Source organism: Pteropus medius, unplaced genomic scaffold (genome assembly GCF_902729225.1).
Source record: "Pteropus medius unplaced genomic scaffold, Ma_sr-lr_union100, whole genome shotgun sequence".
Classification (NCBI taxonomy): Eukaryota; Metazoa; Chordata; class Mammalia; order Chiroptera; family Pteropodidae; genus Pteropus; species Pteropus medius.
In genome coordinates, this window is record NW_024352785.1 from 20,425,553 (window position 1) to 20,443,911 (window position 18,359).

At 38.0% G+C, this 18,359-nt stretch overlaps 1 pseudogene; it reads right to left on the reverse strand.

Moving 5' to 3' along the window:
* Positions 1 to 9,728: 9,728 nt before the first annotated feature.
* Positions 9,729 to 9,847, reverse strand: LOC120590980 (uncharacterized; annotated as a pseudogene).
* Between the last annotated feature and the right edge of the window lie 8,512 nt (positions 9,848 to 18,359).

Consider the following 18,359-nt stretch of genomic DNA (forward strand, 5'->3'; position numbering starts at 1 on the left):
TTTTTAGTTACTAAGAGTGGATATAGGATTTACTTTGGAATTAGACTCAACATGAAAGAGCCTTGTATATGAACTCAGTGGAGTAGTCTTTCATTTGCTGTTAAATAACTCCATGATTATGGGTGTGTCTCTTAACTTATAGAAGCACAGTATCCTATTCTGAATTATAAAAATTATGAATTAGATCATTAAATGTCTTCTGTATCTCTAATGCTCAGTGTTCTCTATGTCTGGAGTGTCTAGGATCCCAAACTACCCAATTTATTCCCATAGAGCAAAATTTATTCCCTTTCAAAGTCAAGAAGGATATATAATTATTTTAAACAAATTTCTAAAACAAAAACAAAAACAAAAAAACAACAAAAAGATAAAACAAAACAGAAACAAAACAAAACAAAAACACAATTTCTCTACTTTGCAACACCAGTTTTTAGCCCTCAAGATGACTTTCTGTGAGAGATAAACAAATTCAATGAGTTATTGAAGATTTCCCAGGAGCCTCCATGGGCCTCTATTGCTCTAACCCTCATATTCCTGTGAGACATTTCTCATTTTATTTCCAAGCAGTATCATCCAGCTGCTCCTTATGTTCTAGCCCAAAAGGGAATAAATCAGAAGCCAAACCCCTGAAATTACCAGAATTATCTGAAATGGTTCCAATTAGCACATTAGCAGCTCTGAAGCAGGATCATTTGCAGTAGATTCTGGGTCCTGCCCTAGGCCTAGAAAGACTCTTGAGAATGAGTCCTTTTGAGGTTCCATGAGTTGTGTGAGAATTGGGAGGGGATGTTTGGGGAACAGGGGAACCATTTCTAAGTCCACTTAAATGGATAATGAGTGAAGAGAATATTGTTTCCTATAGGGAAAACCAAGAGCAATCCAAATTTTACATTACTGAGCCTCAGGGGCTCTAATAACTGCAGCCCCAAGTTGATTTCATATAAGTCTTATTTTCTTTTCCAAGATCCAGCAAGATCTCTGAAGTCTGGAGAACCAGAGAATTTTTATAAAGTTTAAATTTCTTTTCTTAGACAAACACTATTTGATTCCCAAAGAGCCCAATGAATGGGCTAGAAAGGTGCTGAATATGTAGATAAATGCCCATCAGGTGCCTAGTGGCCTCCAACAAGATCATTAGCACAGACTCCACCAGAGGCACCCTTGGTTCTTCTTTCTTGATTTTCTGTACCTCTATCCCCACAATAGGAATGTTCCTCTGCTTTTGCTTTCCTTATTCATGAGTGCTTTGTCTGTTACCAATACCACAGATTTAGAGAATCCAAACAAAAAGATGGGAACACCAAGGTTGGAGCAACCAGGGGACATGATCATTGGAGGCATCTTTTCCATTTACATGACAGAGTCTTCACAAAGTTGAATTTCACTGCTGGGCCAATTAGACTGCACTCATCAAAGTGAGTAACTTAATAGGTTTTTACTGCTATCTAGCACTTGAAAGGAGATGATGAGGTGTATTTTCTAATGATATCCTCAAATATCCTGGCATACAGGTGTAGTCAGTAACTAATAACTACTTCTTTTTTTAAATATTATTAATATTAACATCCTGTCCTGTCTTTGAGTGAAGCTGTTGTCCTGCTCCACTGTGTTCAATGTACATATATTCCAGTACATATATTCTTGATTACATTTTTAACAAAAACTTATATGAATGATTTCTATACAAGTGAATTTTTTAAATTTAATTTTATTAGTTTCAAGTATATAGTACATTGGTTAGACATCTATATAAGTGGATTTTTAACAATTATTTTTATTCTTCTTCAAAAATTACAAGATGCATATTTACCACAACCTGTGAAACGATACCAAAAAAAAAATCCATAGTTTTTAGCTTTCACTTTTCATTTCTTCACTCATATCTTTGAGAGCACAGTAGTATATTATTCGACACCTTTCTTCAGTCTTAACCTTATACACACATCTGTACAAATGAATAGAATTTTAAATTTTATTTTACTGTTTATTTAATATCTATAAAAAGAAGAATTGTGCTATTTGCATTATTATGTAACTTGCTTTTCTCCTTTAATATCAGCTTTTAATTTTCCAGAAGACATTTGGAAAGTGGGATTGCTGGGCCAATATGAACATGTATTATTTACGTCAATAAAAATCACCAGAATACTTTTCACAAATATAGAAAGGAATATTTCTTCTTGTAATGTTGAGATAGTCAGTGGCTGTTAGTCAGTGCATGCCCACAAAAATTCCTCTCAAAAAATTTCCTAATTTGGCCTGCAGTTTTGAGGAAATAGTCTAATACCGCTGGTTGCTGGTCAAACTCTATTCTAGTAGTTCTCAGATTTTGGTGTGTATAAGAATAACCGAAATGCTTGTTAAAGTTTAGATCCCTTGGGCTCACCCCCAGAGCTTTTCCTTCAGTAAGCATGAAGAGGAATGCAGGAAACTGCATATTTATACTGCATATGCTACTTGATGTGATTGTTTCAATAGCTGTACTTTGAGGAACACTTTTCAACCCCATGGTACCATAAGTTCAAAAAATTTTGGTGGTCTGGTTCAATTTAAAGATGATGATTTAATGTAAGATAATATAATCAAGTTCTAAAATTCATCCTTAAATTAGACTTTGAAAAGTCAAATATGCATTTTGTAATCTCTAGGTTAATCATGAAAAGAACACTAAAAGATTGACTAGCTAACAATTTAGTACAAAGGACTAAATAAAATGATAAAAATATTTTAATCTAAATTTAGGAGGAATAAGGAGAGGAAAAAAAAAAAACATTTAATATGTTGGTCCAAGAAAGTTAGTATATCTAAATGTCAGCTATTAAACATAAAATTGACATACTAAATAAAAGATTCAGACTGTCAGGCTGCATAAAATAATTAACAATATGCTACTTTTAAGGGACACTTAGGGACACAGAGTGAAAATAAAATGACATACTTTGCAAATACTAATCAAGAGAAAACTGATGTAGTTATATCAATATAAAACAAGGTACAGAATAGAGCAATGAGTATTACTAAAGATAAAGACAGTTATTTCATAAAGATAAAAGGGCCAATCTAATAGGAAGACAGAAGATCTTAAATATGTATGCAACCAATAAAATATCTTCCAAATACAGCAAGAAAAAATTGACAAAGTTAAGCTCATCTCACAATAGCTGATAGAATGAGAAACAAAACAGACTATAAAAGCTTTGAACAATGCAAATAACTAACCTGACCTAATTGACATGTATGGAACACTGCCACCCAAATAACTGTAAAATGCATATTCTTTTCAAGTCCACATGAAACGCTTATCAAAATAGACCATATGATAGGCCATGAAGCAATCTCAACAAGCTTCAATGGATTAAAGTAAAATATATTATATTCTCTGACCACAGTGGAATTAATCTAGAAATTAGTAACAAAAAGATAATGAGGAAAAAAGCATCAACTTCCTAGAAATTAAACAATATACTTTTAAATAACCAAAGAGAAAAGAGGAAATAGAAATAAAAATTGGAAATATTTTGACTAAATAATAATGAAAATGCAACATACCCAAATTTGTGGGATACAACTAAAGCAATATGTTAGAGAGATATCTCTAGCATTAAATTTTCTAAAAATAGAAAAGGTTGAAAACAAATTATCTCAGTTTTCACTGAAAGACCAGAAGCAAAAGCAAATTAAACACAAAGTAAAAGAAAATACATAATAAAGAACAGAAATTTTAAAATAGAAAGCAAATATACAATATAGGAAGTCAACAAAGCTAAGAGTTAACATCTTGCATATGACTGTGTTTGCAAAAAGAAACTGGAAGAACTCACAAGAAACTAATTATTACATGTTGGGGTTGAAAGGAATGAAGTCGATGGGGCAGGTGTAGAGGGCAGCTGTTCCCTGTATTTTGTTTTGATTTTTGAGCCATTACCTTTTCAAAAAATTTTCATATCCACCCAGTGCTATTCCAAACTGTACTGAATTTTGAGTCAAAAAGAAACATATGTACCCCAGTATACACTTATCAAAATATCTTTTCATGTTTTGAACCAGATAGGAAAAGTTAATAAAAGCTCTATAATTTTTAAAAATGACTATATATAAAGTCCACATTGCCCAGTTTGTTTGCACATCATTGTTAACCTGCACAAAATGGAATGTGATGGCCATGAGGCCTAGGAGTCATTAGCCGATTGGAAATGACTATTCCCAATGCATAATAACTGCAGGTTACAAAACAAGCAAACAATAACCTTGTCTTATTTAACATTTTGATATTTTTGTTCATCATTGCCTTTTTGCAATAATTTTGATTTTTAAAAATATTGCTTTACGATATTATTCATCTTGATTACTGTTTTTTTTTTTGCACCCTCTTAAATTTTGCACCCAAAAAGAATGCTTCACTTGCCTCACCCTAATTTCTACCTTGAACACATTATGTAGGACCATTCGGAGCTGGGAAAGTTGGAATGGGAGTTGATTCAGAGTAATTTTCATCATACCCAAGGAAAGTAAAGAATCTTTGTAGACATATGTATTTAAAAAATTTACTAAGGGACTGTACAGATATTGGTAGATGTAAGGAAATTTTAAAACTTAATTTGTAGTTTGTTTATTTACTTATTTTTTTTTACCCAGAATTATAGCCTGGAGTTACTGGGTAATTTGGGTCTTAATCTTTGCAACTGAAGAAATCAACAAAGACATCTATTTGTTACTCAGTCTCACTCTAGGATTCTCCATTTGGGACTCTAGGAGCTCCATCTCAGGGTCCCTCCAGGGAACCATCAGCTTCCTGACTGGGTCGAAGAACCCAGTACCCGACTATTGCTGCCAAGCTTACCCTCCTCTCTTTGCTCTGACTAGGGAATCTCAATGAGCGCTGTCCATTCCCATGGCAAGATAACTTTCCCCAGGTGAGTAACGTGGAAGCCTGTTCTCATTTCTTATCATTCTTTACCCACCAGCCTGACTCTTCTCTTGGCAGTTTGAGCCTAAAGTCATAGTTCTTTCTCTCATTACAGAAAGCAGCCCCACTCAAAATACAAACAAGCATACGGGCATTCATTCATATAGATATAGCAAACATTTTCCTCAAAATATTATATTATCCTATTGCTAAATATCCAACTGGCATTCATCTTTCCGTTTTCCCCAACCCATCTTTAATTACTCAAATTATAAAATTTTTGCCAACATGAGAGTGGGTGAGGACAGGTGAAGATTCTTGCCATCCGTAATTGTAGGTAAGAAGGTCAGATAAAAGGAAAATTAGCCAGAGAAACCCTCCAACTTGCCCCACAGAATCAGAATGACATCTGTGGCATGTAGAATCCAACTCTAGACTGAATAATCTGAAAGTGCATCGACCTATATGGCATTAAGGTTTCAAGATGAATCTGAAAATCACAGAATGTGAGATTGGGAATCAATGTATTGATTTAGTATATTTATATTGAATATACAATTCTATAGGCAATATAACATTGGCTCAGTTTACTGGAGCCATCATTACTGGTGCTGCCTGATTACTATAAGTGACTGATCATGATTAAAAAGTAATATAATCCATACTTTCTATCAATGAAACATGACCTAAATATGTTGGGAAAAAATACTACAGGAATGAATATGATAGTGGACAATTTAGTGCAACTAAAACCAAGGGCTTTGAAAACTGGCAGAGATGAGTGCTTAGATAAGTATGAGTTAAACTTTGACTTTGATTAATTTTAATTTTGGATATTATTATGAGCAAAGAATAATAATAGTGGGTAATATTTATATAGTGCTTATTTTGTGTAAGGTATAATTCTAATCGCCTTACATATAATAGCTCATTTAATCCACATAACCATTGCTTAGGTACTATTATTCCCCCCATTTTAAGGATGAAGGTAAAAGCATAAAGTCACAACTCATCAGTGGCAGACCCATGACTTAAATTCAGGTAATCTGGCTCCAGAGTCTTTACTGTCTTTGTGTGTGCACGTGTGTGTGCGTGCATGCGTGCGTACACTCATGTAAAATACCCAGGTAGAGAGGAGGCAAGCTAATCTAAATATGGTTAAGGGTGAGGAAAAATAGTGATATAAATATACAGTGAAGGTGCTTCACAGAGTCACTTAACTTAAACAAATTTGACTATATGGACTAGGCCATATATTTTGGCTCTTATGCCAAAACTTTAACTGTAAGAATAAATTTCAGTATTTCTATATGCTTCTGTCAGAATTAACTTCTGATTTCTGAAAAAGATGAGTTCATTTTCCAGGTCAGTTATGCATCCACTGTAGTCAGCCTCAGTGGTAAAACTGAATTCCCTTCATTCCTAAGGACAATATCCAGTGACCAATCTTGGGCCCGGGGTGTGGCACACCTCCTAAGCTACTTCAACTGGACATGGGTGGACATCGTGACTCAAGATGATGATTTTAGAATCCAGGGGAACTCCCTATTGATCACTGAGCTAGAGAAAATGGGAGCCTGTAAGGAATTCCTAATTACCATTCCCACCTCCAAGTCCTGGGAGAACATAGAATACAACAAGGAACTGCTAAGGACGTCAACTTCAAAGGTCATTGTGATGTTTCTTATCAGCATCTCCCCCCATTTCTATGAGAGACTCTCAGAGAGTGATATGAAGGGGAAGGTATGGATAAAAAGCACTGTCCAAGAAAATGAACTTAAACAGTCTAACCTGGGCATGTACCAGACCATCAGCATCTTTAGATCCAAGGTCATAATTCCAAGCTTCTCAGAATTCCTTGATCAAATGCATCCTTCCAGAACATGTTCATGAATACATTTTGGGAAGAAAATTTTAGGTGTAAGTGGCCAGGTCAAGAGCTTGGTTCTTAAAAATAGCACAGATACTGGAGAGGTCAAATTTTGCACAAGAACAGAGCATCTACAAAGACAGTACATGAGTGCTTTGGTACAAACTTATAATACATACACTTCTGTCTACAGCATTGCCCATGCTCTTCAAGACCTTTATTCTTGGGATGATGGAATGAGGGCCTTTAGAAACAGGGCATACTCAAAAGACAAAGACGTCCAAACCTGGCAGGTGAGAAACTAAATAGCCTTCAGAGAGATTATTCAATACAGCAGGTCCTTGAATACATGTTTTGTTACAACATTGATGAGATGCTATAGGAACTTAACTTTGTTTATATCAATTAGCCTATGGTAAAATTGGTTTCATTATACATCATTTTGCTTCAAGTCACAGAACCTATTGACAACGTTAAGTAAGGACTCCTTGTTGTAGTAGGAGGTGTCTGTTCTTCCAGCATGCTCATTTGCTGTTCCCATCCCCTGTTTTAAATGAGCATGATTATGGAATTGCAATGGGAAAATTAACTTCATGTATTCAATTTCCAGGTTAGACAATAGCAAGTAAGCCATTCTCTCTTCTGGTCCACTCAAGTTCAACAATACACTATCTCTGGCTGATAGACATTAAATACTCTTTCCTGCTAGACAAGTCACTTGCTTGATAGTATCAGAGGTGAAAGGGGATAAAAATAGGAGAGTAATTCCATCACCCAGGACCAAGAAGTCCTCCTGACATGATCCAGCTTTCAATCTCCCCATAAGTTAGAGAACTTAGAATAGGCTAATGGTACATAAAATAGCTGGAACTTTTATTTTGAGAGCAAGGATTTTTGAAGTTGAAGAATTCAAATATTATTCTTTCTGTGGTATGTTAGTCCAGGTCCTTCAAGAAGCAGATGCCAAGATGAGATGAAACATGGAAGGATTTTATCAGGAGACATGCTTATGAGAAAGGAAATAGGGTGGGAGCTTGTAAAGTATAGGGCTGGGGTGCAGGGCAGCCATCAGCCTAAGATGCAAGTCTAATCTTAAGTGCAGGAGAGGGGTGTGAAGGTCAGTAGGAAGCATCCTAGTCTGCCCTGAAGTTTAAGGAAAGTTTAGCAAAGCCCTTGGGGAGTCTATGAGCCAATGTCAGCTTACAAAAGAGTCCCATACCTTCCAGAGATAGGTCTGCCTTAGTGTCCCCGTGCACTCAATCAGTTGCAGGGAGCAGCTTCTGGGAGGCATGGATTCTGCAGGAAGGTGAAGAGACAGGGCCCCAGTCAACTGTTCCTTGTAGCAAAAGGTTTATGAGGCACATCCTCATTGCCACTACATGAGGCTTAAGAGAATATCTTGATGGACATTTAAGAGTATTAAGATGGATTTGTATAAAAATATTACAGATAACATAGAAAAATACATAGGATAAGTGTCTATCAATTTAGGTCAGGCCATAGCCCATATTCAAAAGTGGATTTTCATTGATAAGAAAGCTTCATAGTACAGAATTATTGAACTCAGTCATGCAGCTCAATGTATTTCCTTAATAACACACTACAATTTAGCCAAACTGTGTTTTGGATCCAGGCATGTTTTCATTGTGGTTGATTTCATAAGTTTAAGACAAAACATTTTTGCTCTCTAATCCCAGAAAAGAGTGAGGGCACTTGGGCTATGAATGGTGAAAAAGAGGAACATATTCTTGCCATCCTGGCCCTTAGTAGCAAGTTACATACTAATTCTGCAGACCAAGAATCTAGTCTACCTGCACAGTCTGCTGATGGTTCTTTCTCCACGGTGGGAAGTATAGAAGCAGGAACACAGGATTTCCACCAGTTCACTGGTCGTGCCAGCAGCCTGACCACAGAGGTATATGCATGGTGGTCCTAGAAAAGAGGACTACTGGATGGAAAGATGCAGTATTTTCCTCTGGGCCTGCTCCCACAAACTTAGCTCAGAAACACGTAAGGGAATCTTATAGTCTCTAGTCCCCATCACACTTCCAACCTACAAGTGACCTTGACTTCCAGCTTGTCCTGTACAACTGTATCTGAAGGGAGAAGAGAATCAGGGGTCTCAGTATCACTGGTAAATCTCTTCTGCAGCAGCAAGTTGCAGGAGCAGGAGCTACAATGATGTGCTGGCACGAACCTCAGGTACCAATACTGTGAGCTGCACTCTGAATGCTTAGAGTGAAGGCCACTGTGGGAAACTACATCAAGCCTGGGGTTTGGAACTCTACTGAACATGGACTCCAAGTTTATCCTCAGCCACTTCAGGCTTGAAAATATACTGGTGGGTGCCAGAGTTTGGGGTCATCAGGGTATGCTCAAAATTCCGTAAGTTCCACTAAGAGCCAGAAAGCCAGTGCTCACAGTTGCATAGATGCTATAGGTGCTATAGCTCCAGTAGCACAGAGTCCAGGAGAAAACACATAGTGCACAGAGGCTGATGTTTGAGAATGGCTTTAGGGCAGGGATAAGCAAGAATTGTCCATTGTTCAGGAAGCGAATTTCTGAACAATCCTTATGGAAAAGCCTGGAGTTTGAAGGCTGGGATAGGTAGACACTCATGGTTGACTTGGTACATGAGCTGCAAAATGTGGAGTCAATGAGCGATCCAAGGGACAATCTGTGGGTAAAACCAAAGTAGTAATGTATTTAGAAAAACTGAAATGCCAGTGCAGAGGTACTAGGCATAAGGCAGAACACAGGAACCTGGAGAAAGTGATTCAGAATAGAGCCTGGGGAGAGATGTCTTGTGGTGCAGAGGTATGGAGACAAGCATTTTATAGAGTATGCAAGGGGACTACAAAGCATGCTTTGCCAGCATAAGGATGGAAGGACTGGTTAATTCCAGGGAGGGATCAGTCATGTATGTATGTATGTATGTATCTATTTTTTTAAAGCCTACAGCATCTGGTATTCCTAGGTGGTCTCCCTTCCAAGTACTAACCAGGGCTGACCCTGCTTAGCTTCTGAGATCAGACAGGATGAGGTGCGTTCAGGGTGGCATGGCCATAGACATTGAGATCAGTCATTTAAATCACAAGTTCAAGGGAGTGGAACTAAGGTAGGGCCAATATCCAAGTGTAAAGGGGAAAATCCAGTCTTCCCCTCCTGTGATTCTTTCTCCTGTTTGTCTCCCTTACTACTCAAACAAAACACTTCACTTCTGGTCATGAAATACGTGGAGTTTTTCCCCCACAACAAGCTGGGTGCCCTACAGTATAACTCAGTTCTAACACTATCTACTTAGAGATAGTCTCAGTTCCCACAGGTTAAGGGCTCAGTCCTAGAAGACTGCTCTCACTCCACTTCAGATGTCAATCACAAGTAGTAGGTCTCCACGTTACCCACAACTTCTGTCTGATTTGGCTACAAATTGGAAATTCTCATGACCTCTACCTTAGGTTTGATTAATTTGTTAGAACAGCTCACAAAACTCAAGGAAACACATATTTAGGATTACTATTTTATTAAAGGATATGATAAAGGATACAGATGAACAGCCAGATGAAGAGATACATAGGGTAAGGTCTGGGAGGGTCCAGAGGCTTCTGTCACTGGGGAGATGGGGTCTGCCACCCTCCTGGTGTGACTGTGTTCACCATCCTGGAAGCTCTCCAAACCACCTATTGGGATTTTATGAAGGTTTACCCATATAGGTATGATCAGTAATTAACCTCATTTCTAGCCCCTTTCTCCTCTCTGGAGACATGGGTAGTGGGGCTGAAAATCCCAAGCCTCTAATAATGACTTGGTCTTTCTGGTGACCAGAAGCCCCCATCCAGGAGCACCTCCAAAGTCACCTCATAGGACAAAAGATGTTCCTAGTGCTCTTATCTCTTAGGAATTTATAAGGGTTTTAGGAGGCCTGTACCAGGGATGGGGTCAAGGACAAATATTAGAATAAGAGATGCTCCTAGTACTCTTATCACTTAGGAAATTACAAGGGTTTCAGGATCTCTGTGCCAAGAAATGTGGGCAGAGACAATATTTTCTATTATCTCACACAAAGAGAGTCTAGTCTGAAGGCTCATAGACAGTTTGAATGATGCTTTTGTTAAAGTTTCACATAATGAAATAAAATTCATTCAGATTTTGCAGAAGAAATGTCAATGCCTAGGCCAACATAGACAGGAAGTACCTGGCATGAATCTGATAAGAGAGGACACCAGAAAACTTGGTTTAAAGTTAGGCACAATGATACCTGTGTTCTGCCTCATTATAGAGATGTGGTAGAGTATAAACAAGAAGCAGCAATGGATTCATAAGTACTAAGGTGAGAGACAGACAGGAAAACTGAGGTCCCAAGATTCAGCACCTAATGCTTTGCTCATTCCCAAACATATAGAAGAGATTATAACATCATACTTTCTTGTTCACTGCTGTTGTTCCTGTGGGCTGGCAAAGAGACTCTCATATAATGTTGAAAGAATGAAGGAAAGAAGCAAGCAAGCAAATAAGAGACATACTCTTTCCAGACTCTATTTGTTAGTTGAGAAGAAGCTCAAAATGCTATGAAAAGCTTTCAAAGGTCCAGGGACAGGCAGGGCCAATTGTGTCAGCAGTTTGTGATGTTAATAACAGCTGTGTGGAGCTTGCCCTGGGACCAACAGAAATGGGCATACATAAGTTTGGGAATTAGAAGAGAAGCCTGCCCCTTCCTTCACCACTTTTCACACTCCCTCACCTTCCACAGGCCTTTCCGATTTTAGTCTTTCATGAGGAATAAAACACTGGGCTATAGGTCAACACCCTAGTAACCACTGAGTTCACATTTCCTGCCAATAATTTATTCATTCATTTGTTAAGTTATGTATTGAATTCCAAACATAAATCTATAAAATAAGATAAGAAGGACTAATAGGAACTCAGTGGTTTTGAGTAATGAAAGAAAACTGCAGTTGTGATGAATTACCCAGTCCCTGGTCCAAATAGTCCAATTCTCCCTCCTCTTTTCCCTTCCCCCCACCCCATCCACCTGCATTCATCATGCATTGCATTGTCTCTCCCCAGCTCCTCCATTACCTCAGGAATGTGCATTTCCAGGCTCCCAGTGGAGAGAGAAGGCATCCTTCAAGGCCAATGGAGACTTTTCTGAAAGATATGACATTCTTAACTGGCAAGAGACCCCTAAAGGCAACTTCTACTCTATGAAAATTGGATATATTGATCCCATAGTTCAAAGAACTGATGATCAACAAAAGCACCGTCACCTGGAGGGGACGAGCATCACAGGCAGATGAGAGAGACTGCGATTTTAAACTAAGGCCAAAACAATTGTTCCTTTCACATTGGTGAGCAATATCAGACTGTAGAGTTTTAAGTGAGTTTTCTCCATTGCCTGGAGAAAGCAAGGAAATATAACAATACATTTCTCAAAATATGGAGAGACTATTTAAAACAATAAAAATTATTAGCCTTTGGAAAGTCCATTGTGCAAAGAAATAATGACACCAAAGGTGGAATGTGGAGAATACTTACTCAGGACATTGGAATATTATTATTTTGCCTTTTATTTACCAATCTCATGTGTGCAGATGGAGGAATTTTTCTTTTCAGATAGCTCATTTGTTTTGTCTGTAGGCACACGTATGTAGCTATACGAAAGCAAAAGAACAACAACAAAATATTTCACTGTCTCCCCTCTCAGTTCTCTTAGCTCTCATTCCCACAAGAATTTTTGATTTCCAAGTTTCTGTGGTGAAGGACTGAATAGATACATAAATAGCTTCCTTTCTTTCAAACTAACTTATACCACTTCTTTCTACAGTGGAGCTTCTAATTCTCCTATTCAGGAAAAGGGAGAATCTAGGGATCTATGTATATGCTATTCCTCCCCTACCCCCAGGTTCTCCTCTCTGTCTGCAGTGAGAGTTGCCCCCCAGGGTCCTACCAGATTCCTGGCCCTGAGTTGCCCCACACTGCTTCTTCGGTGGCAGACTCTGCCCTGAAGGGCAGTCTTCGGATAGCAGAGGTAAGAGTACATAAAAAACCAAGCTATGACTTCTCTCTACATGGACTCAGATTCTGTCTTCTAAGTTCTGTTGGATTTATGATATTTGCTAAATTATTATTCACATCACAGGATTTCAGAAGAATCTGAATCCTGTCTTAAAATATAAAAGAAATCTATATGCATGACAGATACCATAAAAATACTTAATACATTTTAAAAAAAACAAAAAACCTGTGATCTGAAAAAGTGGCTTTTCTTAACAAATCTATTATACTGTCAAATGTGGAATCAAATGTTTTTGGTGCTTAGTGTAAATTAATTTTGTGAGTATCCATGTAAGTGCAATATACTCCCAGGATTCGAAACCGGAAAGGGTAAACTAGAGGCTCAATTCCTTTACTAGTTGTTGTTATTAATGGTCACCAGAATCTTTGGTAATTGAGAATGCTATGTTTGTAGGCTCACTGGCTTAACAAAAACTCATATTTCCAGATTCAAGTGCAAATCACAATATCCTCCCCTCCCTCATTAATTTATATCTTTTGCTCTAAAATTTCTTATAAGACTGGTTCAAATTATGCTGGAGGCATTTAATTCTTCAAGACCATATTGCATTTCCAATATAAGGCTATGAAAACTTTCTTTTAATTTCTACTGCTTCTTCAGAACTTTCCACCTGTGACCTTTCAGTGAAATACTCTAATGACAAGTTAAAATTCTCTTCTGTCCTTGTGGTGTTCTCTGGTACCAATAAGACTTGTTGTGTAACAAACAGCCCCAGATATCATGCTTTAAAACAATAATCATAAGTCCACAGGCAAATTAGGTGATTTCGTTGATCTAGAGTGGATTCAGTTGATTGCATTTGGCCCTGTTCATGTGTTTACAATCAGCTGGATTAGCTAGGGGCTGGTTCATCTAATATGGCTTCAGCTGGGATAAATTGGCTCTCCTTCATGTATCTTTTATATCTCTTCAGCAGGCTAGCTCAAGCTTCTTGTTAGATGGTGGCAGGGTTTTAAGAAAGAGTTATCCAAGACATGTTCTTACATGAAGGCAGAGAAGCTAGAAAGGAAGCAAAAGTATGCAAGTGCTTTTCATGATTCTGCTTATATCATGTGTGCAAACATCCCGATGGCCAAAACCATGGCTAGGCCCAGAATTAGAGCAGGAAATAACTAAGAATTAACAAAGCAAAGGGTATAAATACAGGCAGGCCATTAATTGGAGTCATTAATACAATCAACCACTCTTCCCAAAGAATAGAACTGGCTTCAGATAGCATAGAGTTTTGATTGACAAGTCCCAGCTATTGCTAATAGTCCCAGGGAAGCAGTCTGGGTCCAGTGAATCCTGTCTCAATGGAGGGCAGTAGTCAGTCTTTCTAGGAGACTCTGGTTTATTAAGAAAGAGAGTTTTTGTTTAGGGTCAGTTGAAAATCAGTTTCTAGCATGGATTTATGAGGGATTTTTTTTCAGTCTTCTGCATACTACCAAACTCTCATAATGCTTCATTTATTTAGTTGCTGCTCAGAGCACCCTACCTATGACTCCAAAAAGATTATGACACTCATCTCAGAGTATTTTCTGCAGCACTCAGCTAACTCTGAGGTTCTATGCTCGGCATCGCTATCAGTTATGCAAGCTAATTACTATGACTTGCACCCTGTTCCACCAACATGGCAGTCATGTGGAGGAAGCCCACATGAATCACTTAAGAGCTTATAAATTAATGTGAAATCCTGCTGAGTCCTGCAGCTTAATTTACAAATCTTAGCTGGAAAGTCCAGAATGTGACCCAGATTACAGGGGACTCCTTTATATCTGGAGAACTGGTTAAATTTTCCTTGGATGTCATTTATGTGGAACATAACAGCTAAAAACTGTCCTTCCTTCTATGATTTCCATGACAAATGTCCTCATGCTTCTCTCTGCCTCTTTCAGAATCAATATGTGTTTTCTTGAATTTTCTCTATTAAACTCCCGTGGCACTCAGGACTTCAACTTCTCCGCCACTCAAAAAAAAAAATACAGTCTCACCTAATTCTTTGTAAATTCAAAAACTGTTGAAAATTTGGAGTTTTGTGGAAAGAGATAACATTGCACTCTGCAATTTCACTGTCTCCCCGCTTACATGCTGCCATTTTCCAGAATGCACATTCTCTTCATGATATCCTCTCCACATCTTGTAGACCCTTGAAAAATGCTGTCCAGTCCCACTCTCTGTTGGATTTATATGTAGAAATTATGTTTGGTAGGCCTGGCTTCCATAGAACATATTTCTCAGAATATTGGAACATAAAATGTTCTCAGTCTTATGCAAATATATATTTATAGCAATATATGTAAGTATATGACCTGTGTGTATACATGTGTGTGTTTATAAGTTTCCTCAAATCAGATAGTATATGTTTGTATATAGGCAGGTTATGAATAAATAAAAACAATCAATAAAATATATCCATAGAATAAGACTTTTGAGGAATATGCCCATTCTATGTCCTCACCCACTCCTCCAGAACAGTTCTCACACTTCACAGGTTATCCCCTAAGTCCCATTTGTATTATACAACCTTCCACCACCATGGTTCCTTCCCCATCAAACTCCTGATTTGGGATACAGTTTCACCCCCAATAGGGGCAGATCACTGTTTCTCATCTTCCTCAGCTCTGTGTTGCAGAAGATCTATTCAGGGTAGGCACTGCCAATAGGACTGTGGCTTTGTTTTTCCCACACAGCCCAGCCATTCTAGGCATGGCACTTGGGACACTGGGGCCTTAATGTTCTCAAATTCCCTTGCTCCAGCTCATTTGTAGAGTGGAGATGCTACTCCAACAGAAACAAGCCAAGAAGGCCAGAGATCAGTGCCCTCAGAGTGCAAGAGAGCTACTCCAAGAGAAATGGGCTGCTGTCCCTGCCTCTGACTCTTGTGCAGTGGCACAAAGGTCTGACCCAGTCCAGAGACTGAAGGAACAAGATATATAAGGCAGTTTCTCTGGAATGGAGGCTCTAACTCCATTTTGAAATGGCATTTTAAACAAAAGTCAGGCTTAGAAGTAAAATCACACATGTCCCTAGTAGTCTGGAAGACCATGTACATGTCCAAGGCTGTGCCCTTTCAGGAAGATCTGTGAGTATAGCAAAATATTTTTTTCAATGGCAGTCATTTCTTAATCTTTTGGCCTTACTATATCTACATTATAATAGAATATTAAAACACATGATAGCTTTGATGAGAAGGTAATGTTTAAGCTACAATCTTTATTATCATCAATGGGAGATGCTAAATTAAGAAGAGGTAAGAATGTATGTACAAAAGAGAACAGAATATGTGAAGGCCCAGAACCAAGAAGGCACATTACTTTAAGAATGGGCAGCGTGACTGGCAACAATGTGGGTGGGCCTAGAGGGTATTAATGAAATAAGTCAGACTGAGAAAGACAAATGCCTTATGATTTCATTTATATGCGAAATCTAAAAAACAAAATAAATGAGCAAACAAAACAGGAACAAGGGGATAGGGGGATGGATAAAAAAGGGGAAGGGATTAAGATGTGCAAATTGCCAGTTACAAAAACAGTCACGGGAATGTAAAGTACAGTATAGGGACTATAGTCAATATTGTAGTAACTAATTATGGTGTCAGATGGGCACTAGACTTATTGGGATGATCACTATGTTGTATACCTGAAACTAATATTATATGCCAACTGTAATTGAAAAATAAAAAATTATTTTAAAAAAAGAATGGGCAGTGTGGCTAAAGTCTTAAAAGCAGTGAAATTAAGACAAGCAGTGTATGAATGAAGCAGAACCCAAGGAGTGTAGGGCATCGAAAGTTACATTACCTTTTCTCTTAAGAGCCATAGGAAGTTATTGAAGAATATAGGACATGTGTGTTTAGATGATCAACTGTAATATATATTCCCCATTGTGATTAAGCTTGTCCGAATTATTGTTACTTGTAGTTAAAAGAATGTTGCCAAATATAATGATTGTTGCACAGATTAACCCATAAAATGACTAATTCAATGTACTTAACCATTAATAATCACCTTTTCATTTATAGGAAAGAAATTTACATTTAAGATTTTTAGCATAGTAATTCCCATGCAGCAAAGAATTGTAGTTTGTAGACTAAAAGAAATGTATTGCTATAATCATTATGTTGGCTTGGGGAGAAGTAATGTAGACTACAAGAGATAAAGTAATTTTTCATTTGTTTACTTAGACTCCAAACAGTGTGTCAAGTGTCCAGAAGATCATTTTCCAAACAAGGAGAGAAGCCACTGCCTCCCCAAAACAGAAATATTTCTATCATTTGAAGAATCTTTGGGAATGTCTCTGGCCTGTGTGAGCATTTCCTTTTCCATCTTCACAGCTCTAGTTCTTATATTCTTTGTAAAACATCAAGACTCTCCTATCATCAAAGCCAATAATAGCGCTCTCACCTATACCCACCTCATCTCTCTCCTCTTCTACTTTTCCTGTTTGCTTTTATTGCTTGACCTATGGAAGCCTCTTGCCTCCTTCAACAAACAGGTTTTGGAGTTATATTTACTGTGGTTCTTTCTTCTGTTTTGGCCAAAACCATCACTCTAGCCTTGGCATTTAGAGCCAAGAAGCTTGGGAGTAGAATAAGGAAGAGCGTGGGACCCACAACCTTTAAACCATTGTTCGTGTCTGCTCACTGATCCAAGCAACAATCTGTGGGATTTGGCTGGAGACTTCTCCCCCATTTCTAAACAAGGACTCACATTCTGAGCCTGTTTTCGTTGTCATTGAATGTAACGAGGGTTCCATCACTGCTTACTACTGTGTCTTGGGCTATATGAACTTCCTGGTCCTTGTGAATTTCACTGTGGCATTTTTGGCCAGGAGCCTACCTGACACTTTCAATGAAGCTCTAAGATCACTGCACTCAGTATGCTGGTGTTTTGCAGTGTCTGGATTTCTTTTCTTCCCACTTACCATGGCACCAAGGGGAAGACCACAGTGGCTGTGGAGATCTCTATTTTAGCCTCAAGTGCTGCATTATTCACCTTCGTGTTTATTCCCAAGTGTTATATCATTCTGCTGAGGCCTGAAAAGAATATTCAGAGATATTTAAAGAAATGACCGTGGTATTTAAAAACTAGAGAATTTAAAAACTTGTCTCAGCAATTAGATGACATTAAGAAAATAGGTGAGAAATATCAAATGCACAGACTATTTCTCATACAGATAGTCTTCCAACATAGGGCACATTAAGTTCTGAGTTAATATTGAAAATATTTACCAGTGTATGTCATAGGCACCACCCCATATGAACAGATCCTGCTTAATGAGAATAGATGGTGCCAGGAACACTGAAGTGGTGCATACTAGTTGAAAAGCAGCCCTACTTCTACTAAATTTATGGTAGAAAAGGTAATTGCAGAGGGCTTGTGAGCTGACAGAGTTTTATGTGACATGGGTTGAAAAGTAAGGTATTGATTGGGTAGGAACAGAAGGCCATAGTGATTGAAATAGTATTGAAAAACTAAAGCCTTTCTCCAGAGTGCTATCCCTATTTCTGGCCTCCACCTTCTGTG